The sequence below is a fragment of the Abramis brama genome, assembly GCF_963993115.1.
Source record: "Abramis brama genome assembly, chromosome: 14".
Classification (NCBI taxonomy): Eukaryota; Metazoa; Chordata; class Actinopteri; order Cypriniformes; family Leuciscidae; genus Abramis; species Abramis brama.
Genome location: NC_139976.1, coordinates 24,791,846 through 24,818,138, shown reverse-complemented (window position 1 = coordinate 24,818,138; position 26,293 = coordinate 24,791,846). Strand labels below are relative to the sequence as shown.

At 41.3% G+C, this 26,293-nt stretch overlaps 1 protein-coding gene and 1 long non-coding RNA gene across 5 annotated transcripts in view; one reads left to right on the top strand and one right to left on the bottom strand.

The window, feature by feature from the left end:
* plxdc1 (plexin domain containing 1) overlaps window positions 1-26,293 on the top strand; it is a 935,956-nt gene that overhangs the window by 908,242 nt on the left and 1,421 nt on the right. The window lies entirely within an intron of this gene.
* On the bottom strand, window positions 561-26,264 carry LOC311096438. Of its 3 annotated transcripts, none has more exons than XR_014609032.1 (4): window positions 25,508-26,264; window positions 1,487-1,601; window positions 1,320-1,368; window positions 561-727 (listed from the first exon to the last, which is right to left on the bottom strand). It is a non-coding gene; the product is annotated as an uncharacterized lncRNA (long non-coding RNA). The 3 variants fall into 3 exon arrangements; XR_014609033.1 differs by lacking the exon at window positions 25,508-26,264 and adding an exon at window positions 2,254-2,390; XR_014609034.1 differs by lacking the exon at window positions 25,508-26,264 and having other exon boundaries at window positions 1,487-1,812.

The following is a 26,293-nucleotide window of genomic DNA, read 5'->3' as shown; positions in this document are numbered from 1 at the left end:
GAGCCAGCGAGACGGGCTGGGAAGCGTTAACCAGGCTCCCAGAGACCGAGCAAGCGGGACCAACGGCACCACAGACGTACCCCGGGTGGGACAGTGCGGCGGAATGCAGGGACGCCCACCGAACCGACACACACACACACAGACACAGAACAATAGTGCTGTGAAAACAGCAGTTGTGAGCTGCAATGCTCGCGGCCACCGCTGATCGCGCCGTCACACCAACACTGTAGGCAGAGAGTAGATCTCTTTGAAGTCTTCAAGGGCTGATTTCTTTGTAGACAGAAGTCTCGCAAAAGCTCGGCTCCGAAGTGAAAGACAATGTGTGCGTGCGCCCGCTTCCTGTTTATACCCACGCGGGGGCGCGTGACGCGATTCACGCACGCCAACGTTCATTGGCTCGTTCTGTAGACACTCGAAGTTGATAGGGCTCCCTGAAGTGATCCCAATTACGTCGTCACGTTGACGTTACGTTGAACGTGAGCGACTGAAAGGGAACACGCTGTTCACAATAATTAAAAATATATAATATTTCTTACTTTCACTTTCACTTTAAGCGCTCCTTGAGGGTCTGGTGCCAGCAATTTCAAAATGTAAAGATTTGTAAAATGTAAATTCAATTTTGGATAGGACAACCCCATGGCTGGAAAAGACCATTAACATACATACCCTCACTTCTGTGCTCTCTCCCGAATGCAGCGGTCAAGAGGCAAGACAACATTAGGAAATTCTGTTAATGAAAACAAAACACACACAAACTTAAAATAAGAGGGTAGTTAAATAAAAACAGTAAACAATACTGTTTTATTTTAACTACTTTGTGGATGTAGCAAAGATTTAGACTTCTTGTAATCCAATTGGACATAGTCAACTATTGTAGCCATATAATAATCATTCACAATGACTAAATCCAAAGTAGCCAGCCCTGGTCCTCGAGGGCCACTCTCCTGCTTGTTTCCAAACTATCCCTGCCCTACTTCCTGCTGACTAATAATGGATCAGGTGTGTTGTCAGTCAGAAGCTGGAAGGGCAGGAATAGTTGGAAAACAAGCAGGGCAGTGGCTCTCGAGGACCAGGGTTGGCTACACCTGGTCTACATATTTTAAATTGTGAAGTGATAAAACTGATGTTCAAATTTACACTTCACAGTGTAATACTGCATTAGTCACTATAAAATTAGCTGGCTGTACTTTAGCTTTTTCTTGAGCAATGACAGACATTATAGGCTCTATATTTGTAACTGTATGAACAATTATTTAGAAAAATGTATGTTTGTATTTAAGGTAAATTGTGTATAAAATAAGATGCGACAAAGTTCTCACATACAATGGGGTGTCCTCTGGGACTGGGATGATAATGCAGAATTTGGAACTGGAGACAATAGACATTAAAAACAAATGGGTGAAAAATATTTAAGGTAAGAAAGGACACCTTAATCAATAAACACCATAACTATATGGTAAAAAAAAAAAAAAACCCACACACAAACCTTTGTGAAGGACATTAAACAAGAAACAAATGCAATGTCTCTTTGGTTCTGCCAGATGGCCTGGAGAAGGATTCCTGAATTCTACGTCTGACAGATGGCTGTTCGTTATGTGACCCTGAAAGAAAAATTGCAACTTAATGTAATTTCGTCAAGAACAACAAACAAAATCACGTTTTAAAAATTTCACTGAAGTGATTACAAAATTGGTAATCTTAGAGTATGGTTAGAGAGCAACTTTGTAACAGAGCAAACCTGAGCCATTAATTGCCTTAATATAGAGAGCACATAAACTACCCTCCAAGTGACAATAATACACTCACAATACATTCCAAATATTATTAAAAACAGAAGATTCATTCTTTGCATACAGACAGGATTTATATTCATTATGCAAAAAGGCGCGGCCATAAAGCATTACTTACTTATTTAAAGCTGAGGCCATAGGTGAGGAATCAGGTAGTCTCCTTCCTGATACTTGCCTATTTTCATTGTGCATTACCATAAGATTAACTATTTGTGCAGGTGAGGTAGTGTAAGATATAAACACAGTAAACCACAGTATATCACAGAAATGTTTTGGGATATGTTAACATTTATGCAAAACACCTCCTGACTTATGAAATATCCGAAATGGTCCGAACTAATAAACGGTCCATGAAGCACAAACGAATAGCTGCTAGCGCAGTTTCATTCCGCCAGCGCGACCTATAACAAAATGTAATAACAAAAATGTCTAATGTCACATTTATAATACAAAATGTACTTACCCAACAGCAGATTTTTAGTAATTCGGCAACACAACAATGCACCCTAAAATCCTGCTCGCCTCATAGTTGTAGAAAAATGGGAAAATGGCTGCGTTATCGCTATATCGCGAGATTTGCTACAACATCTCGGTGGCACAGTTTTGACGTGTAAAGCATGTCAGTGTACGTCTTTTCAGAACCTCTTAAAAACTACTTGGGGCACTTAAATTAATTATTGCAGTATCAACCAAGGTGTAAGCATAATTGCTTTTGCATATTTCATAAGGATTTCATAGAGGGTCATGATGGACTATAAATGCACGTGTAAAGGACGTCACCTACTGGACATCCACTTAAAACGACTAAAATGCAGTGGCTTTGCAATCACTTAACCACACTGGGCACTTTGTGATTATAATTTATTTAAACAAGATAAAGTAAATATATTTACTTTGTATACAAATCGTGTATTTCATAAAGATAATTCCTGTTTTTTTTTCTGTCTTGCTTGACTAGACGTGTAAAAGACGTCTGTGGTCGTCTATTCACAGCCTTGACTAGACGTGTAAAGGACGTCAGTGGACGTCTTCACAACCTCTTAAAAACTACTTGGGCAATTAAATTAATTATTGCAGTATTAACCATGCAAGGATTAAGCACAGCTTTTGCATATTTCACGAGGATTTCATAGAGGGTCATGATGGACTATAAATGCACGTGTAAAAAACATCGCCACGTGACGTCCTCTCACCCGATACACTATATACTGAACTACACGTAGCTAAAAGTCAAAATAACAATTATACATGCAACCCAAGAGAACTGTAGACATGTACAAATGTATCTGAATGCATTTTTAGGAAATGTTCTGTGTTACATATTTTTACCGATTTATGCCGTCCTACCGCGACTATTTTTGGCCAGGGACACGACGTTGCCGTCGGACCAATGTTTGCTGGGTAGCAAGTCCTGACAATGTTTTAATTTTACGATCATTTAGTTTAATTTATTTCACTGTTATGTTTCAGTACCAAAATCGTCTCGGTTACTAATGTAACCCTCGTTCCCTGAAGGAGGGAACGGGAGACGTAACGTCGACGTGACGACGTAATTGGGATCACTTCAGGGAGCCCTATCAACTTCGAGTGTCTACAGAACGAGCCAATGAACGTTGGCGTGCATGAATCCCGCCGCGCGGGTATAAACAGGAAGCGGGCGCACACACACATTGTTTTTCGCTGAGGAGCCGAGATTTGTGACGGCCATGCAGCGATGGTCAGCAACGGTGGCGACGGGACGTTACGTCTCCCGTTCCCTCCTTCAGGGAACGAGGGTTACATTAGTAACCGAGACGTTCCCTTTCAGTCGCTCACGTTCGATGTAACGTCGACGTGACGACGTAATTGGGATCCCATGGAAAACGCCACGGTTGCTGCCACATCCAGCGCCCTACGCAAGACTCTCAGACCCCCAACTGCTGGGGCAGAAGACCTGTGTAGAGGGAGTTCAACTGCTGTTCCAATATACCCCACACAGTGGAACTCAATCAATCAATCAATCAATTTTTATTTATAAAGCGCTTTACAACAACCAAAGTTGATCAAAGCGCTAGACAGAGACAAAAATAACGGCAAAAAAATAAATGAGTGAAATACAAAACAATACAATAAAATAAAATACAACACATCTATAAAATCATTATGCTAATCAGTCGGTTGCCACACGGAGCTCCCGGAGGAGCTCTGGGTCAGAACCACCCTCGTTCATGTCCATGAGCGCCTGGGCCTGGTGGACCTGCAAGAGCGCCATGGCATAAAGGGCGGAAGCAGCCTGTCCACATGCCTTGTAAGCCTTCGCCGTTAGACCGGACGAAAACTTACAGGCCTTGGACGGGAGGCGTGGATTACCCCGCCAAGAGGAGGCGGACGCCGGACACAGTTGCATCGCGACTGCCCGCTCCACTGGGGGGATATCCACATACCCCTTAGCTGCCCCGCTGTCGAGGGTGGCGAGGGGGGAAGAGCCACTAGAACGGCTTCGGGCACTATACGGTGCCTTCCACGTCCTAGAAAGCTCCTCATGCACCTCCGGAAAGAAAGGTACCAGGGCGGCGCCCTGAGAACTAGCACGGCCCGCCCCGAGAAACCAATCGTCCAACCGAGAAGGTTCGGGACGTGGTGGAGGGTTCCACGCAAGCCCAACCTTCTCGGCGGCCCGGGAAAGCATAGCCGCCCATTCTGGATTGGTCTCGGACAACGCTACACGCCCCGAAGGGGGCAACGCAGCCGAGTCGTCATCTCCAGAGGACTGAAGCTCCCCCTCCGATGCTGCGATCGACATCTGATCATCAGCTGGAGCCCCAAAGGAAACGGTTGGTCGTTCCGGAGAAGGACCAAGATGTTCACTAAGGGGCCCCAATGGCAACAGCGCTTGTGAGGCGTGAGGGGCCCGCGGAGGTTGACTCGACGGGGAAGCCCTCACGGTAATCCTCAGATCACCCTGGTCATGCACCGAAGTAGGTCTATTCTGCGGGGCAGAATAAACGCTAGATCGGGGCATAGGCGAGGGGACCGCTGATCGCGCCGTCACACCAACACTGTAGGCAGAGAGTAGATCTCTTTGAAGTCTTCAAGGGCTGATTTATTTGTAGACAGAAGTCTCGCAAAAGCTCGGCTCCGAAGTGAAAGACAATGTGTGCGTGCGCCCGCTTTCCTGTTTATACCCGCGCGGCGGGGCGGGGGCGCGTGACGCGATTCACGCATGCCAACGTTCATTGGCTCGTTCTGTAGACACTCGAAGTTGATAGGGCTCCCTGAAGTGATCCCAATTACGTTGTCACGTTGACGTTACGTCGAACGTGAGCGACTGAAAGGGAACTAGTTCTACTTACAAATTAAAATAACACAAAGTATAAGACACATAACCTTGACATGCATAGCCTTTCTAAATTAGCCTATAGAAAAACTAGGCACACAATGTTGACGTTTAGCTACTTTTTACCTACTTTGCTTAAATTTGCTGCAATAATAGAAGCCTACATTTGTTTCAGTTCTAAATTTGTACTGTAATTTCAGTGTGGTATTCAGTATTCAGTAGGGGATTATGAATTGGTTTAACTACAATGTTTCACTTGTAGTACACAGTCATACCAGGAAACAAATCCTGTTCAAATAGGCTATATGGGCCATTCTACAGAATTGGTTCAAAGTTAGAGTTGAAAACATCTTGACATTTTTTTGTCTTTTTCCACAAATTTTGTATGCATGCAATTTGTATAATATCCAAGGTAAACATTTCTTATAATTGTGCAGTTAATTCTCATACTGTATTTTCATAAAGTTTTGGAATATTTATCCCCTCCCTGTCACAGGTTGTGAGTGTAGGCAGACGAAGACGTAAGGCTGAAGGCTCCAATGTAAGAGTTTAATCACAGATATACTTCCAAAGGTACAGACAGGCAGGGTAAACACTCAAAACACGAGTATACGACGACAATTACAGACAAAGACTAACTGAACTGAAGGGAACTAAATACTAACACTGATGAACAGAACAGGTGAGAGAGATGATGATAATTAACAGGACACAGGTGATTTAACTGAACTGATAATGACAAGCGGGAAAACTGAACAAGACAGACATGTGACTGGTGACAACAGAGGAACAACACAGAACAACAAGCATGACACTACCCAAATTTGTCACTAATAAAACACAATAATAAATAATTTAATGAGAAGGCTTATTTTTGCCTATTGAGATTTTGTTTACATCTACCTTGTAAATACATTTTTTGCTATTTTATTAAAAAAAATTCACATGTAAATAAACAACAATTGCAATTATAACAATATTTCAAGTGTAATCTTTCTTTGTAAAAAGCATGCATTTTATCATATATATTTCAAATTCAAGGATTCATTAGAAAAAGGAGGTGAAGGACTCTGATGAAGATGTAACTTTACATCGAAACGTTAGTCATTGTTATGCACCTTAAATAAATTAATTAATAAGTAAACATCTGTGCTGCACCAGCGATTCCTTTTTTCTGCTCAAGGATTTATTAGTTTGAATATACATTGGAACAAACACTATAATAACATCTTAGTTGATAATTCAATATACCTACTTTATTTTTGAGAAAAAATCACATGCTATATATTTATCATATGAGCAGAAATTGGCGAACAGAAGCTTATTTGATGTGGCCAGGGCCTGAAATTAACACCCGACCACACGCCAAATGCGGGTGAATTCTGCAATTGGCGGGTAACACTGTCAATCTACCTGCCACATTGGCAGGTAGCCAATGAGAATCGACCCTTCGCGGGGAGTTTGATTGACGGCGATCTGGCCAATCATAATCCGCCGAATCCGCCTTTTTTTGTCCGACAAAGCAGTCAGGAGAGTTCAACGTTGGATGATTTGAACTTGAAAAAACGGAGTGTACTAAGTAGGCCTACTGACATCTTTCCGCAGTTAAAACTACATTCCTTCTTATGGTCATTCATGTTTATTTGATGCTATAAATTAACTAGAAGGAAGAGATGATCGGTTCACGAGCAGCTTTAACTGAGGCACCACAGCGATCTGTCAAGACACATTACAGAGCCAAAAAACGGTATTGTCTAAATTTCTTTAAAAATGACCAAATTTTAACGTTGAGACTTTGTTTAATATCAAAAGTAACCTGGACTGTCTTGTCTGTCAGCGTGTTGTCAGTGTCTCTGCTGCGCGATGTGTTTTTCATTGCATGAGATCATGGTTTGGCGTGAGCGCGGTGTAGCTTGTCGGACATAGCAACAGTAACTAAAGGGGCCGGGTCTTTGCGTTTTTTTGTTTGTTTGTTTTTTGCAACTGTTGTTCTTTGACATTTAAACGAAGTCAGCCATTTCGTTGGATTTTAGCTAAAAATGTGGCGGCACATTACTGGAGTACAAAAAGCATCTGTGAAAGCAGCGCAGTTTGAGTGTTTCGGAACGTATATGTGATCGGAGAGAACGATGAGGCCCTTCTCTGACTACGTTTGAATAATATGTGAGTTAAGTATTAAACTGTTGGTGAGATGAGATGAGATAATGCAACGCTGACATAAGCTACATTACAATGACAGTTGCACAGATGTTGGGAGTTGGGAACCGGTGAGAAAATGCCTACCCGGTAACTTTACCAGTAATAACAATATTAATTTAGTTCTGCTTAACGGTTCCTGAACGCTGTAACTAACAGCTGCCCAGCCATCAACACAGCCGCGTGTGATTTGTTTACATATCTGTATTCTAAGAGTCATTATTACTTGTAAGGATCTCGTTAATAACTTGACAGCACTTAAATGTGTATTCTTACAAGTTAAAGAACAAATGTTTGTGCAAGTACTTTTTTTTTTCACCTTTTATGAGGCCAAAAAAAAAAAAAAAACTGGCTGGTAAAAAGTCACTGTGGCGAGTGGATTTTTAAATCCACCTGCCACAGTGGCTGGTGGTCAAAAAAGTTAACTTCAGGCCCTGGATGTGGCGGTAGTCTATTTTATAGTAAAAACTTTATAATCTATCCAGAACTAATCAACGAAATCTTCTCTAAACATTCATATTTCGTCTGTAACTGTAAATGTGCTTAACAAATAAATGTTGATTGATTGATTGATTGATTGCAACATATCGTTTTTATGATATATTATATAGGGCATATAAATGTCAATTTGCTTATGTAAAAAATAGCATGTTGAAAGTGCCTGTAGTAAACAACAGCAGGCATCTGTGCCATTCATTCACACATAGACACGCGATTCATATTTAATGTTTCATATTTAAGTCTTTTTGCGGTTTACATACACTATATTGCGATTAGAACAAAGCACTTAAGAAAAAAGAACTTACTATTCACAATCCTCAGCTGGGTCTGTTGCTCCTCGAAATAAAACTGAAACCAGCACTTCTGAGGTAAATTCTTCCAGGATTATTATTACTATTATGCTATTATTATTCCTCACAGCGTCACAAAACGATGTAAAGTACATGAATCTGATTAAACTTGATGTGTTTTATTGAGTTGATTTGGGTGTTGACAGGTTTGCATGGATTGCCTCAGATCATTTGCCATTAAATAGCGTGCGCTCTCCGTGGGCGTTTACATTAGTAGATAATGAGATGCCATGAGAACAACTGACATCGCTCTCTTTTCATACAGATTACATAAATTACATAAATTAGATAATTTAATAGCAGACACTTAAATGATTATAAAGATAAATTGCTCTTGCCTGTGTGACTAGTATTCACTGAGTTTTGTTTAAGTTTAGAGACGTGCTCCAGAAAAAAAGTTCATGCAGAAAGCATACCCTGTTTATTTTCTTTATTTTACAAAAGCACAATGTTTTGTTTCGATTGTAAGTGGACACATAATAAAGTAGACATTGTACAGTTTATTTTTTCATATTTCTTAAGTCTTGTATGACCATAAATGACATAGTATTTTAAGTCTATTTTGCTGCTATGTGAAAAAAATCCAGCAAAACGCGCCGGCCCGTTTGTCAACCCCAGAGGGTTAATGTTCTCAGAGATATGCTCAACCAATTTGTGTTTGTCTACTTGGATGACATCTTCATTTTCCCGAGTTCCCTCCAAGAGCATGTGAAACACGTCAACAAGGTTCTCAAATGCCTTCTTGACAACCATCTTTATGTCAGACCTGAGAAATGTGAGTTTCATGTGACCCAAAATACAAATGGACCCTCAAAAGGTGCAAGCAGTTGTGGATTGGCCCTCCCCTTCGTCAGTAAAGGAAGTACAACGTTTCCTCAGCTTTGCACATTTTTTCGCAAATTCATCCTGAACTTTAGTACTGTAGTGGCTCCTTTATCTGCCCTCACCAAGGGGAACACAGCTTTTGCTGGGGAACTGAAGCAGAGTAGTTTTTTGAACAAACTGAAAAGATGTTTTACCTCTGCACCTATTCTTATTCTCCCAAACCCAGATATTCCCTTCCCATCGTTGAGGTTGATGCCTCGGACGTAGTACAACAAGCTGCACCCTTGTGCATTCCTTTCCCACTACCTTACAACGACTAAGAGGAATTATCATGTGGGGGATCTAGAGTTACTGTCAGTTAAGTTAGCGCTTGAAGGCATTGGCTTGAGGAGGCCAAACACCCATTCCAAGTGCAGACCACAAAAACCTGGAATACATTCAGCAAGCTAAGTGATTCAGCCCCTGCCTGGAATGTTGGTCCTTATTCTTCAACCGATTTCAGTTCATCTTATCCTACCGCCCAGGCTCTAAGAACCTAAAGCCTGATGTATTGTTCCAAATATATGTAAACACTCCTCAAGAAGATTCTATTACACCAATTATCCCCAGTTCCAAGATTATAGCTCATATCAGGTGGGAGCTGGAAAGTACTGTAAGACAATCCCAAGCCCAAGAACCTGACCCAAGAGGAGGGCCAGAGAGGGCTTGAGTTCCTCCAGAGACGGTTTTGGTGGCCAGCTATCAAGGAGGATGTCACATCATTTGTAAATGCCTGTCCCACGTGCAACCAAGGTAAAGTCTCTCACCATTCACCCCAGGGGCTTTTGCAACCTCTTTCCATATCACATAGACCTTGGTTTCATCTTTCCATGGATTTTATCACTGGACTTCCGCTATTACAGGGCAACATCACTATCATAGTCATAACTGATAGATTCTCCAAGGCCGCCCGATTTATTCCCTTGCCTAAACTACCCACTGCAAAAGAGGTTATAAACCATGTCTTTCGAGTATTCGGCATCCTACAAGACATTATCTCTGACTGAGGGACCCAATTTTCCTCCTGATTCTGGCAGGCATTTTGTCAATCTCTGGGTTCTATGGTGAGTCTATCTTCAAGGTTTGTCCCGGAGTCCAATGGGCAAATGAAGAGGCTTAACCAAGATCTTGAGACTACCCTGAGGTGTATGGTGGCTAACAACCCATCCTCTTGGTCTTCCTTCATTGTGTGGGTGGAATATGCTCACAACATCCTTCGCCCCTCTGCTACAGGCATGTCCCCCCCATGTGCCTTTGATAATCAGTGCTATTGTTTTCACATGTGCCTTGTTCTGTGCTGTGTATTTAAGCTGGTCTGTTTCTCTGTATCTTCACTTGGTTATTGATGTTCCTAAGCCAGTTCCTAAGAGTCTGGTCTTGCTCCAATAAGTTTCTTTTGTGTCATTTTAATTGTTTCCCTGAGTTTATTTTTGCTGTTTTAGGAACCTTTTTTCCTGAGTTTTTGTTTTGGAGATTGTTGTTTCTCTTTTTGGATTTTTAAATTCTTTTTGGTCAGGATATTCTTCTGTTTTTGTGGTTGCCTTGAAGAAAGGGATTTTTGTGCTGAAGGATTCAAATTTAAGAATCTGTTTCAAATATGCTTCCTTACATAACATCACAGTAAAGAATATTGTATTTAGGGTAAGATAATGATTCTGCTCAGCAAAGTTGCCTTTCCTGTTTTCTCTGAAATGGCTCTTTGAGTCCCAGTATCACTCAGAACTGATAGGATTAGCACACGAATGATTCACTGAGAATCTCACCTTTTGTTCTGCAAATGGCTTTCGGACCCAAATGGCCCTTGGAGCCTTATGCTGATTGAATTAGGATTGGCTAGACCCTCAGTCTAGGGTGTTACCTTAACCTGTATACTCATTTACATGCTTTGTTTGAATTTGTCTCCACCCCCAAAAGTCCCTCCTCCTAAAATGCCTATAAGATACCATGTAAAGTTATGTTAGATTAGATTATGTTGGAAGAATCCGCAGCCGCGCTCAATAAAGAATACTTCTGTTTGAACGTGATCCCAACGTCTCCTGGTTCTTGCTTTGAAGAAAGAAAACTTTACAACAGATGGTGCCTTGTGACCCGGATGGAGAAGAAGGAAACTCAAAGAACTGAATCTTGAAACTTCAAGCTTTCCAGCTTCCTCCAGATTGAAAACTTCAAGCTCAAAGATCTCAACAAAGCTGACTGAGTCCCAGACTGAATCTTGAAACTTCAAGCTCAAAGATCTCAACAAAGCTGACTGAGTTCCAGACGAATGTTTTCTGTACAACCAACGATTCGGTGAGTTTCACTCTATTCAAAGAACCAATGCAGACCAGTACAATTGTTTTCCTCTGCGTCGTTCAGAGAAGAAGTTAACAAACAGCTGTAGAGTTTGGTTAACTAAAGATAAGCCTCTAAAAAGTTTTCTTTTAGAGATGAAATTGATCCTCTGTTGTTGGCAGGGAAGATTAACAGTTACATGTTAATATTGTGTGTATGCTCTTGCTAGAGAAGACCTATCTGTAAGCTAGAGAATTAGCTTTAGAATTAGATTTAGCCTCATGTGCTAATAAGATTGTACCCTCTGTTTGCAAGACAGTAGAGAGAAGTTTTTTTAGTGTTTGTTTGTGGTAACAGAAATTCACAAAATGTTTAGGAAAAGTACTAGACAGATTACACCTTTTTGGACAGATAGTGAATTCAAGTCTTTGTTATCAGAGCACATGGACTCAATCGTGACTGAGGAAGTCAGATTGAATTTAACAAAGAAATTTGGCATTGATCCAGGCAAAGTTTGGTCAATTGAAGATTGTAAGAAGGTACTAGGAGAAAGTATTCGCAAGAACAGTGTGAAAAGTTTTATCTGTTGTCACAGAGAATTTGGTTTAACCCTAGCTACAGAACAGTCTAAGCGCAACTCCGAGCTAGAGAAACAGATCAAAGAGCTCCGTGCTAGAATATCTTTGTTGACTAAGAAAGTAAACCGCAACAAAGATGCAGAAAAAACTGATGTGGAAGAAGTTAGTCAGCCTGATAACAATTATCCTGACTTAAAAGCTTTCTTTGAAACAAATGTAGCCATCCAATCAGTAACTGATCAGCCTGTAGATTCAGTGCAGGTTTGTGGGGCTAGGAGAAGATCTCAGGGAACTAAAAGTGTTACTCCGAACTCTTCTGTTGTCCAAATACAAACGGTTGCCAAAACATCTTTAGGTCCTAAGGATATAGATAGACTCTCCCAGAGTTTACCCTCAGCACGCACAAATTTTTCTGAATTTAGAAGAGCATTGTTCAGTAAAATGCATCTTTACGACATGTCGTTGCCGGAAGTCACACAGCTGATGTCACAAATTCTAACTGAATCTGAATTCAACAATTTTGAGTCTGCTGTTACTTCCGAACTGCAACATGTCAGTAAAGGCGATTTGAGAGAAGGTGTTTTGAAAATCCTAAAGAATATCTTAGGACCCAAAATCGATTGGTCGAGCTGTGTACAAGAGAAAGAAGAAACTGTGAGTGAATATACTGAGAGGTTCTGTCAGACTGCTGCCGCTTACAGCGGAATTGCTGACACTTCAGAGAAGGTGCTAGGTGATACTGGTCCCCTAGTTTGCGCATGGTTTCAGGGTCTTCTGTCAGAACATAAAAAGGCGTTGCCTTACTTAGAACTAACATGGTCCAGTAGAACCCTGCAAAACAACTTGGACAAGTTAGCTACTTGGGAAAGAGACTCTGATGTCAAGGCAAGGGTAAAAATTGCAGCAGCATCCTTTAAGGTCAATTCAGAGAAACAGAAACGCAAATGTCCTAGAGAAGCCAGTTGTTCTTACTGTGGCAAGCATGGACATTTTGGAAAAGAATGTAGAAAAAACAAAAATAACTTAAGACAAGTTAACAAGGTTAACCAGCTTCTGCTTAGCCTGCTTGATATTCTGAAGCAGACCCTCCCCTCTTCGTTAAACTCGTGGGGCAACTTGATACGGTGCTAACCATTTAGGCTGTGATTGCTTAATCTCCCCAGTAACTTACAACAAAGATGACAGATTTATTGACTGTCACAGCCTTTGTTTGGGGGACATTCAGTATACTCACAGCCTTAAATGTTACTGCAGAACACTACAATCAGACACCATCCTCTGTTAATGATGTTTATTAGGACTGATGTTTCACTGGAGAATGGAAATGTGCCAATTTTCTCACACACTGTACAGTGTGTACACAACACAGGGACAGAATAGGACACGGACAGTGAGGAGCCCAGGAAGAACTGGAAGCAACAGGCTTTCGGGGGCCAACCCTGTGGTGAAGATTCCCTTATAGGCCCTTCCCAACCATAGTCCATCCTCACCTCACTGGTCCATAGGTGTCAAATAAATTAAGAAATAGGGAAAGAATGAAACGACAACAGTAGACTCTGAAAACGATAGAACCATAGTGTTTAAACTGCTACAACCGTAGTGTTTTGAAGAAATACTGCTCTCTGTTTTTTCTGTTTTCTGTCTTACAGTGTGCAGATAAAACTTGATGGCTTTTTCGAGATCCATATGCAACGACCGTCTCATCTGCGTATGAAGCCCCAACCTCAAGAAGACAACCAGACCCACTGCTGAACGAACTATCACAAGAGAAAATGAAAAATACACAACGCAGAGAAATTCACGGACCCTAAATTGCATGTTTGTTTCTGTGTCAGCATGCAATTACAGATGAACAACACAGAGCAAGTTATATGTGCCTGTAACTTACACCAGTTACAAGAATGAACTTTATGTGTCTAAATTTGTATTTTTGTGAGAGTTTTTAAGAACTCTCAAAGAGGGGACTGAAGGATTCAAATTTAAGAATCTATTTCAAATATGCTTCCTTACATAACATCACGGTAAAGAATATTGTATTTAGTGTTTAAGGGTAAGATAATGATTCTGCTCAGCAAAGTTGCCTTTCCTGTTTTCTCCTCATTGTCTTTAATGGCTCTTTGAGTCCCAGTATCACTCAGAACTGATGGGATTAGCACACGAATGATTCACTGAGAATCTCACCTTTTGTTCTGCAAATGGCTTTCGGACCCAAATGGCCCTTGGAGCCTTATGCTGATTGAATTAGGATTGGCTAGACCCTCCGTCTAGGGTGTTACCTTAACCTGTATACTCATTTACATGCTTTGTTTGAATTTGTCTCCACCCCCAAAAGTCCCTCCTCCTAAAATGCCTATAAGATACCATGTAAAGTTATGTTAGATTAGATCATGTTGGAAGTTTCTACAGCCGCGTACAGCAGAGCTCTCAATAAAGAATAACTTCTGTTGAACGCGATCCCAACTGTCTCACTGGTCTCTGCTTCGATGAAAGAAAACTTTACAAGAGTGCCCTTTTCCTTTTTTTTTATAAACTCTTTTGATTCAATCTAAAAAGAGTGTCAGACTATTGGGTTCAACATCTCTCTGTGGCTCAGTGGTGGAAAGTAAGACTTTCACACCACATACCTGAGTTCGAGTCCTGGTGCTGACGCCACTGGCTATTATTATTATAATTATTATTTTTATTTTATTTTTTTGGCTTAAATTGAGTGGAAAAAATGGTCTAAACAGAGTAAGTGTGAGTGGAAAAATAAGATGTTCAAAGTGGTCCTTGAAGGAAAGATGAGACATGAGGGTGACATCTGCAATGATTCACAGTCCCCACGCCACAAAATGCCTCCATCGAAGACACAAACACACCGGGGGGGTTTCCAGTAAGCAAGATTTACTTAACGTCACATATACCATGAACTCTCGGTTGATTAACTACTTCTACTGCTTCTTTCTTCTTTTGTTTCAAAAGAATCACAATTTACATTCTTAGAACATATTGCCCCCTACTGGGCGGTTTTGCTCTTTTTTTTAATCTTTCATTAATTGGTTCTTTATTACTGTGAACAATGAAACATATGCATTTTATTATAGAAATACAATATATAGATATCGATAGATAGATAGATAGATAGATAGATAGATAGATATTATTAGATATTGTATATATAAAACCTTTTGAATGCATATCTACGATGTACAATACAATAAAGAGAATACAATAAAAATAAATAAATTTGAGTAAAAAAATATTGCTTTATGTTATGTTATAATATGCAACTATCAAACATTACTCAGGTAGATCTTTACCTGCCAAGGCATTGGTGCCTGCTACTTATTGGCAGGCTGCAGGGTCATCAGCCGGGTACCACCGCTCATTGACGTTTCGTCCCTTTAACCTGTTAAGCTGCAACGCCACTTTTGAAAAATCCCCAGAAATGGCATATCCAAACTGAAACAGATACAGTTCATGAACCCTTTGTACTAAAAGCACAAGTATGATCTCATTTAAAAGCTGACACCTGGCAGTTTATTGTTAATGTAGAATTAATTATTTTCATAATAAAAAAAATAGTTATAAATAGCTTCAAAGTTTTGTAAAGTTATTAGAAATTTCTTTTTATGAAACATCTTCATGAAAATAAAATTGAAGTTGGCATTGTATCAATCTAGAAATGCACTGCAGCTAAAGCCACATGTCTGACCATGTTATATTTAAAATCTGAAGATGATAAGTCTAAAACTCTGTATTTAGTTAAATGTTTTTCAAGATCATGTCATATGACTTTATTTTGATTAGACTCTAAAATGCAACTGATGTTTATTGTCATCTTCTAAAGTATCCATTCAGTCTTTTGTTTCTATTGTTTTGTGGTGCAAACGAGCCCCATTCAGTCTCAGTCTCTCCTGGACACATTCACACCTCTCCAGCCTGGTTATGGCTCTAAATATGCATTTCTTTTGTCTGCATTATAATTACTGCATTATATAACGACTGGCTATTCACACTGTTTCAATCCCTAATTTCTTTTATCAAAGTTCTCACTTCACATTTGAAACTGTATCAAATGCCTTTCTTGAATAAAGAAACATTTCAGTAAGCATTCCTATTTAGAAAAAAATCATAAAAGAATAACTGCTAGGTGGCAGGTGCACCTAGAGCTAGCTAGCATGTTAGCTTAGCACACAATCAATACACGACAATTTATGAGATTAAAACCATGTTTGTGCTCCAAACTTACTTTATAACGCAAGTCGAGTGTTTTAAATAACATTCTGTGACCTGATTTGGCTTCATATAAAAAAATCAGACTATCAGTCTATATAGATTAGCATTACATTATAAATATAATCTATTATTATGAAAATACCTGACATGGCTCGAAGAACACAGGCAAATCAAATATCATTGCAATCATGTTTATTGTCTTCAAAACGTCTTTATCTGCATGTTACAGCGATCTCTGTTAGCTTTGTATGTGTTCGGAGCTTCCTGGAATGTCACATGATTATGGCTCTTCTTCATGTATTCCATATATGGACTATACTGTGCATAGGGCGCCCTCAGGCTGCTGGTATGGATTGAAAACACAGTACATCAGAGTATCCAGCGCTCATAATGATTACATCGACGCATTTGGGTATAAACTCAATAAATATTATTCCTGTCTATAGAAATATGATGTAAACCTATGAGAATATATCAATATTTCTCCAAATCTGCACATTTTTGAGCTAAAAGCCCTGAGGCACGTTGTTTTGTCAAGCGCTGTCATGAGGACAGCACAGGAGTTTTTTTTTCTGAATCATAATTCATATTAAAGGTATTGACTCATTTTTTCATTTCATAACTCCTGCAAGATCTGCATATTTTTAGCCTCTTCCTCTCCCATGCAGCCTCCAACCCTGCCTCCCACGGAATGGTTAACTTAACAAGGAGTACCGCTTTGGAGCTGCTGGACCACATCACAATATCTGGACGCAGTCTTGTGTTGGTGATCTCGGTGGGAAAAAGGAGCTTCCTGCCAAGGTCGACTTTCATACTGCAGTCCTGCAGTGGTACTCTCGGAGTGGTGCTTATACCCCCTCCACCTTTTTGAATGTGTGGAGTGCCATCTGCCTGCTTCCTGCCTCTGTCCCTCCAGGATCTCTGCCAGCCTTCTCAAGACCTGGTCATGCCGCCATCTGTAGCAACCTTAGGAGAGTATCGTCTTGCAGACTGACAAGATATCGTGGAGGTTTACACCCAGGGTGTTACAAAGAGAGCAGCATTCCTCCTTGCTAAGCCACAAGTGCAGGTTCTGTGGACAGGGAAGAATGTCGCACGTTGTCCTAATCAAAAAATGAAGCCTTGCCTGAGGGATCTTCCATTGGTCTGCCAAGCTGATGTTTCTGGCAACCACATGTTGTCCATTCCCCTGGCATCCCTCAGCTACAGCCTTGACCTTTTGACGCTCATTCTCCATGTTTGTTACCTTGGCAACGACCAGCTCATTCCTCTCATTCCTGCTGGCCTTTGACCAGAACTTTGGGACGTCTCCACGCCCAAGGCCTGCCCTTCCTGCTTGAACTCTGCTGATTATCTCTTTTTGCTGCAGCCTGCTTATTGCCTGGTCAACCTCAGCATGGGCTTTCCATTTACGGTCAGTGTGGATCTGGACTTTGGCATTCCTCACTGACTGATCAGTGGACTCCTTCATCTCCATCACAAGCCTGGATTTCTCCTGTTTGTAACCCATGGTGATTGACTGTAAGGGCATCTGGAGCATGTTTCTTCTGAAGAGACCAGTTTCAGACAGGCATTGCGGCAATCCCAGCCATTTTCAGATGAACGAGTTGGCTTTTCCATCCATCCTGCTTACCCGGGTATGTTGCATAACGTCTCGGTTACGTATGTAACCCTCCTTCCCTGAAGGAGGGAACGGAGACGTACGTCGGACTGACCAGCGAAATTGGGGATCGCTTTAAGAGACCAATCTACTTCGAGTGTAACAAAATGAGTGATAAACAAATGCAAAAATTCACAAAAATGCGATGATTGCATCAGCTGCTCTGCCTCGCAGCGCGAGCATATAATGAGCAGAGAAAAGAGAATGACAGAGAAAAGCCAGGGCTGGGTCTGCCTCCTCCGAAGGCAGCACTTGCAGGTTCACAACCTGGTCCCGGAAGGGAGTGGTAGGAACCTTGGGCACACATCCAGGCTGGGTCTCAAGATGACACGAGAGTCGGCCAGCCCGCATTCCAGGCATGATTCGTCGACAGAAAATGCATGCAGGTTCCCTACCCTCTTGATGGAGGCAAAAGCAAGCAGGAGAACTATTTTCATTGACAGTATTTTTAACTTGGCTGCCTGCAATGGCTCAAAGGGAGGTCTATGCAGTGCCGTCAGCACCAGAGGTGGGGCGAGGCGGATCCCTCAAGAACCTGACGATCAGGTCATGCTTACCCAAGGATTTTCTGTCAACTGCATTCTGCTCTTGAGTGTATCCAAGCAGTTCAACACGGACCGGACACATTCCTCTGTCAGTCTGGTGGACCGAGTCCATACCGAGAAAAAGAGATCCTCTGCACAAGAGTTTGCTCTTTTTCCAGTTGACCCGAAGACTTTGTACTGATATGCTCGACCCTCGAACGCAAAGCACAGAACGGCCTACCACGGGAGAATAGAGACATGAAAGTACGCGTCTTTCAGGTCAATCACTGCAACCAATCTCGGGGACAGACGCATTCGAAAATGGCTTGACGTCACAGTAGAGCTGGCTGTGGCAGAGTTTGTTTGTTTTTTCACAGGGGACTGACACCCATGGTGATGAACAGACTGAGGAGCAGCCCTCGAGTGACTCTGGTAGCACATCGGGGCAAGCTCTTGGTTATCTCAGCCTGCTTCTGACCTGCGGAGAACCGCTGGGCACAGTCTCCAACATTGTCGCCAAAAAGGCCACCTCGTGAGATGGGAGCATCGAGAAAGCAAACTTTGGCGATGTCTCGCACCTCTGCAAGGTTTAGCCAGGGGGCGCTTCTGGTCCACCATGGTGGACATCGTCTGGCCAAGGCCTTCCCCTCCATCCTCCCCACCACCACCAGGATGGTCCCTTCCCATACCTCACAGGGGGTCGGCTGCGCCCCTGCCTTCGTCTTCAGGCAGGAAATGCAGAGTCCGGACCCTCAGATTGCGAGCTACAGACGGGGCCTACTCCAAAGAACTTTATATCATAATATTGCTTGCTGGGCTGTTAATAAATGTATAATTGTTACAGTATTTATTCTCCCGAGTCTTTCTGGTAGAACTACCCTCGTGCATTATGAGTGTTTTGGCCTTCCCTATCACATGCAGGGAAGAGGCGGTCTGCAGTAGCACAGCCGCCCCGTCATTGAGGGTAGTGAGAGAGGAAAAACTTTTTCTGCAGATTTAGGCATGTTTGGATTGCCACATTGCCGCCAATATGCTTCCATACTGCCAAAGTTTTTCACACACATCCGGGGAAAAGGGCACGGGGGCAGGGCAAGGCGATTATGCATCGTACTGCACCCCCAGAGTAGCCTAGGAAAGCATGGCTGTCAAGTCTGAATCTGATTCAGCATGAGCACACACCATTATAGTGGGAAGCTCAGCATCATCTTCACTTCCAGAGCGTAACAGCCCTCTCTCCAATGCAGCGATCGACATCTGATCCTCCCCCAGAGCCCTGAATGAAATGCTAGGTCCCTCATGAGAAGGACCAGCACTCCCATCCAGAAGCTAACAGGCATGTGAGACTGTGAACGTGGCACATGGCACGCTGAGCGCTCAAGCCCTTATGAGAAAGGTAACACGAACAACATGCCGATGAACCATGAACCATGAATATGAACCGCCCATGAACGCAGTCTCAGCATTTTTGCAATGCGATAGAGGACCAGTGATCGTGGAGGTCAAAAGAGGATAGGAAATGACCTCATCCAGAAACGCATGGTTTGAATGACATCTTGAAAAAGACGAAGTATCAAACCGTGTATGCTCTTTCAGGAAACTGCTCTTTTTGGTGCTGAGCGCACAGGGTATGATTTAATCAGCATACTCTTTGAAGGCGCAACGTTCTGGAGAGCTCTTAAAATAGCTGTTTTGTCAGCTCTCTGTGAGATCGCGGCCAGCGCGGTCTTCGCTGTTATGCAACACCAGCTTTGAAGAGGCGTTCTCCTGAAGAAGCAGACTCGTTTTCTTCTTTTTTGAACATTAAATACTCCCAGATAAGATTGCAGAGCAGGAACAGTACAACAGCTTGGCTCCGAAGCAAAAAGCAAATATGCGACGCACCTTCTGCTCATTATATGCTCACGCTGCGAGGCAGAGCAGCTGATGCAATTATTGCATGCCAATGTGCATTGGCTCGTTTTGTTACACTCGAAGTAGATTGGTCTCTTAAAGCGATGCCCAATTCTGTCGGTCAATCCCATGTCTGATGTACATCAAACTTGACCGACTGAAAGGGAACCTGCTTTACTCCCCAGTAAACCTGTGTTATTATTGTTAACTAAAACTAATTTAAAAAAAAAAATTGTTCATTGAAATAAAGCTGAAACAGAACAAAATAAAACAAATATTAGATGAAAACTTAAAAAACTTAGAAACACTTAAAAAAAAAATGAAATGTTGCCTTGGCAACTACCTAACAAGTTAAAGTTGGAGTATTATAATTACTAAACTGAAATAAAAATAAATTAAAGCTAAATAATAATAAAATAACAAAATTAGGTAACACTTTATTTTAAAGCATTCTTTATTCATGGTCCATGTAGTTACTATAATAATAACTTATAAAATAAATTAATAAAATTATAAATAATTATATTATATTTACATAATATACAGTGCTGGTCAGAATTTTATTTGCCCCCTTGGTAAATATGATCAAATACGGCTGCAAAAAAATAAATCTGCATTGTTAATCCTTTTGATATTTTATTTAAAAAATAGCAAAAATCTAACCTTTCATTGAAGTAAAAGAATTGAAACTGGGGGGAAAATCACATTATGAAATAAATGTTTTTCTCCAAAACACGTTGGGAACAATTATTTGCCCCCTTTTATTAAATACTTTTTGCAACCTCCTTTTTCCAAGATAACAGCTCTGGGTCTTCTCCTATAATGCCTGAGTTTGGAGGACACCTGACAAGAGATCAGAGATTATTCCTCCATACAGAATCTCTCCAGATCCTTCAGATTCCCAGATCCATGTTGGCACTTCTTCTCTTCACTTCAGCCCACTCATTTTCTATAGGGTTCAGTTCTGGGGACTAGGATGGCCATTGCAGATGCTTGGTTTTGTGCTCAGTGATCCATTTTTGTTTTGATTTTGATGTTTGTTTTTGGATCACTGTCCTGTTGGAAGATCCAAACATGGCCCATTATAAGACTTCTAGCAGAGGTTGTCAGGTTTTGATTTTTATCTGTTGGTATTTGATCGAATCCATGATGTCCAGGACCTCTGGCAGAAAGTTAGGCCCACAGCATTAAAGATACAGCAGAGTATTTCATTTTACACATGGGGTACTTTTTTATCCCTGTGTGCACTAAACCCATCTTAAGTGTTTGCTGCCAAAAAAGCAATTTTTTTGCTCACAATGGAGGCTGTTGCATTTCACCAGCAGAAGCCAGCAACAGTGATAAAACCTGAAAAATCTAATGTCCATTATATTTAAGTATGCAGTATGAGATGATGAAAAACAATGAAAAGAAGAAAAACAAGTAGTGATTAATAAACAAAATATTGTTGTCTGGTGTCAGTATAAAGCCCAAGACCATTAAAATAATAACAAAAAAACTTTCTTAGTGCACTATTAAGGTATACTGTGTAGCGACAATGCCTCTATTTTAGGGAATTTATTAGCTCAAATGAGAGGTAATATTCATGCGATATGAATATGCATATGTCGTTTACACAAATTAAATTATTCCAAATAGGGAATAGGTCCAAACCTCAACTTATATCAATAATTAACACGATTTCTCGTAGTAACTACTGATATAGGTAGATAAAATTATATTTTAATTTAGGGGAAATTTAGGTAGAGGTTAATGTTCATTTATCATACAAACTGTCCGTCCAGCGATCAGCATGTATAATTTCTGAACAGAAACCTATCGTCTTTAACACCGACAAATAACCCTTTCCTGTGGCCACAAGGAATGATTATTTTCGGGTCTTAGACCACTTAGATATTTTAATAATAAAATCAAGGTAGAGCTGTAACTTAAACCACACTTTCAGGGACTTTTGGTAATGGAACAAAAATGAGACAGACTTAATTCAAAAGGTTATGGAATTTAATATAACACAAGCTAAAGATTACATGTACTAATCAAAACACGCAGGAGTAAATATGCATAACAAACAAACAATATGAACGATCGCAATAAGAAATAAAAATAAAACAAATCAAGGTTATGAGAGGGAAAGAGAAAATGAGAGAGAGAGGGAGAGAGAGAATGAGAATGATTTTAGGTGTGTGTGTGTAAAATGGTAGTGTGTAAAAAGATGCGTGGGTTTGGAAGCGCGTGCGTGTGTGTGTGAGCGTGCGGGTGTGTGTGTGGGCAGTGGTGTAGTGGTAAAAAAAGAGGTGGGTAAACTATAAACTCTGGTGGACCACGACGTGGGCACCCGGTAAGGTGGGCCACTTCCTACCGGTGTATGTGTATCCTGATGACATCGCTATAGGTTATCATTTGATGGTACTACCAAGGGTATCACTGGTTGTTCCCTCATCATAGGTCACACAATCACTATTCAATTCATACATTAATCTAAGTTCTTGTTAAAGAGACTCAAGAAGGAATAATATGGTTGAAATCTATAAAGTTTAAATGACAAAACAGAGAGATCAAAAATATTTATGAGAGATCGAGAGGGAGGCTTATATCCAGGGCTTCCAATGCAATGCACTTGTGCAATGATTAGTGATTTGGGATTATTTTCATAGTCGATTAATCTGTTGAATATTTCCTCGATAAATTGATTAATTTTTTGGTCTATCAGAAAAATGTGGATCAGTGTTTCCCTGTAGAGGGAAAAGTCTTAAATCTGGTGCAGGCTTGACTCCCTCTGAATCTCTTGTACAGTTGGGTTTTGACATGCTCCCTACATTAAACCAGCTGCCTGTAATGAATTAAAAAAATCCCTTTTTTGCATTGTTTTAATGATTTCTTGTTGCGGCTGCGATCAAGTTTCATTCTCGCGCAGCTTGTTTAGTAACTTCACGAGCGTGTGTTTTCTGCTACGTGTGTGCGCCGTTCTCTTTGTTCCGTGTGTGTGTGCGTGTGTGTGTGTCGGCGCGCTGCGCTCTCTGCTCCGTGTTTGTGCTACGCGTTCTGCTCTGTCGTTAACGGCCCAAATGCTCGAATCATGTACCGAACGGCGATAACGCACTGGAAAAACAAAGTCCGCTCAAATAACGTGAAATTTAGAGGTGGATAAACGCAATGTAGAGGTGGATAAACGCACTTTGGAGGTGGGCAAACGCTATTTCCGAATTTTGGGAGGTGCGTAAACGGCGTTTACGTGCGTTTAGCCTCCACTACATCCCTGTGTGTGGGTGAGAGAGTGTAAGTGAGAGAATTTAGAGAAAGGCAGAAACAGTTTAAAACATTCCTTCACAACGAAACCCCAACAATTTCTAGTAATTTTTAGACAACTTAAACAGCATTTCTTTCAGATTGCGAATTTAAGAATTTACTTTACTCTGTCTGGAGATTAGCCCTCTGTGTGTGCGTCTGTGTGGACAAAGGAACCTGGAACACGTGGTCAGAGGCGTCTCGGTTGCGATGGTAACTCAGAGCGTGCGCAAACTTAGCCAAAGATGATTTTAGCCTTAAGTTGGTTTCGTTGGTTTGTTGAAGACAATTATCAAACTGAGGTAAAACTATCAAGAAAAGAAGACTTAGAATAAAAACGAAATAAAAAGCGAACGAAGGTTTCTTGGAGGAAGGAAGGAGGCGGGTCTCTCTCTCTCTGGCGAACTGCAAAGAGGAGAGAGCTGGCGCCGTGTTTTGAAGGAACCACAGCCACGCCTTTCTCCTGTTTCTGAGCCAATCATTTGGGGAGGACGTGTTGTGGCAACCTCCTTGCGTTTTAGCACAGTACACGCCTCTTCCGACTATGTACTGACGGAATAAACTCGTTCATAAACAGTTATAAAACTGGTATTAATGAAAGAATGCATAATTTTATACTTTGAGTTAAGAATTCAACACCGTTGGTTTCTCTCGAGCACGACGATACCACGGATCGTGATTATAGCAGTTAATAACACAAAGTTACATGATTCTTAATAATAATAAGCATTTCACTTTTGATTATATCATAAAACTTAGTTATAATGGTCTGCCGTATCGGGACCATGAAACACAACACAAATACATTTCAAAATACATTGGCAAAGGGTGATTTTTAGCCACTATGTCCAGGGATGAGAATGTCTCTGTGTTTTTGCGTGTGTGGGGTCACTTTCAGTTCGAACGCGTGGTGAGTTCGCTGGGTGAACTCGCATCCTCCCCCCCCTCAGGGGGATCAGTATATGTGTGTGTGTATCTTCTTGAATTGATGACATTAACACCAGGGTACATGGTGAACATCTGTTAACAATCTTTGCCTTGTTTTGAGAGGTGTTAGATGCTCTGAAAAATCCCTGGAGGGTAGCAGATTTTCAGACTGCCTGGCACCCCCTTATTCAGCAAATCAGTCGAACAGAAGGATGTCTTGTTTACTCGTGATGAGATTAGTGTTTTTCGGATCAGAGATCAATGATTTATGCAAATAGTAGGCGCCAAACGGTCTTGCACGTCCTGAACGTCGGAGTCTCCGACAATAGAGGGTGTTTGTGAATGGGGATTCCAGTAATTTAATCAAGTCCCACAGATAGAAAGGGGGTTGATCACGGGAGGAAACGAGTAATTTCAATCCCATGCAGTCTGATCATGTGCTTTGCGTTACAACTGTTTGCAGCTGTTTTTATAAGTTCAATTTGAATGCAGCCTCTGCGTCAGATTAAAATGCTGCTTGGTGCTGCATTGATATAGACTTCATAAGTTTGCTTGTGGTTCACCATATACACTCACCTAAAGGATTATTAGGAACACCTGTTCAATTTCTCATTAATGCAATTATCTAATCAACCAATCACATGGCAGTTGCTTCAATGCATTTAGGGGTGTGGTCCTGGTCAAGACAATCTCCTGAACTCCAAACTGAATGTCAGAATGGGAAAGAAAGGTGATTTAAGCAATTTTGAGCGTGGCATGGTTGTTGGTGCCAGACAGGCCGGTCTGAGTATTTCACAATCTGCTCAGTTACTGGGATTTTCACGCACAACCATTTCTAGGGTTTACAAAGAATGGTGTGAAAAGGGAAAAACATCCAGTATGCGGCAGTCCTGTGGGCGAAAATGCCTTGTTGATGCTAGAGGTCAGAGGAGAATGGGCTGACTGATTCAAGCTGATAGAAGAGCAACTTTGACTGAAATAACCACTCGTTACAACCGAGGTATGCAGCAAAGCATTTGTGAAGCCACAACACGCACAACCTTGAGGCGGATGGGCTACAACAGCAGAAGACCCCACCGTGTATCACTCATCTCCACTACAAATAGGAAAAAGAGGCTACAATTTGCACGAGCTCACCAAAATTGGACAGTTGAAGACTGGAAAAATGTTGCCTGGTCTGATGAGTCTCGATTTCTGTTGAGACATCCAGATGGTAGAGTCAGAATTTAGCGTAAACAGAATGAGAACATGGATCCATCATGCCTTGTTACCACTGTGCAGGCTGGTGGTGGTGGTGTAATGGTGTGGGGGATGTTTTATTGGCACACTTTAGGCCCCTTAGTGCAAATTGGGCATCGTTTAAATGCCACGGCCAACCTGAGCATTGTTTCTGACCATGTCCATCCCTTTATGACCACCATGTACCCATCCTCTGATGGCTACTTCCAGCAGGATAATGCACCATGTCACAAAGCTCGAATCATTTCAAATTGGTTTCTTGACCATGACAATGAGTTCACTGTACTAAAATGGCCCCCACAGTCACCAGATCTCAACCCAATAGAGCATCTTTGGGATGTGGTGGAACGGGAGCTTCGTGCCCTGGATGTGCATCCCACAAATCTCCATCAACTGCAAGATGCTATCCTATCAATATGGGCCAACATTTCTAAAGAATGCTTTCAGCACCTTGTTGAATCAATGCCACGTAGAATTAAGGCAGTTCTGAAGGCGAAAGGGGGTCAAACACAGTATTAGTATGGTGTTCCTAATAATCCTTTAAGTGAGTGTATATGAATCATCCATCTGTCTTATATGCTCTCTGTGTTCATTTAAACTTTTGCACATCCATGTTTTTGAATGAAAACATTTTTGTATTTTTCGAACTGAAAATAACCACTTTGTGTTCCTGTTTATCATTGC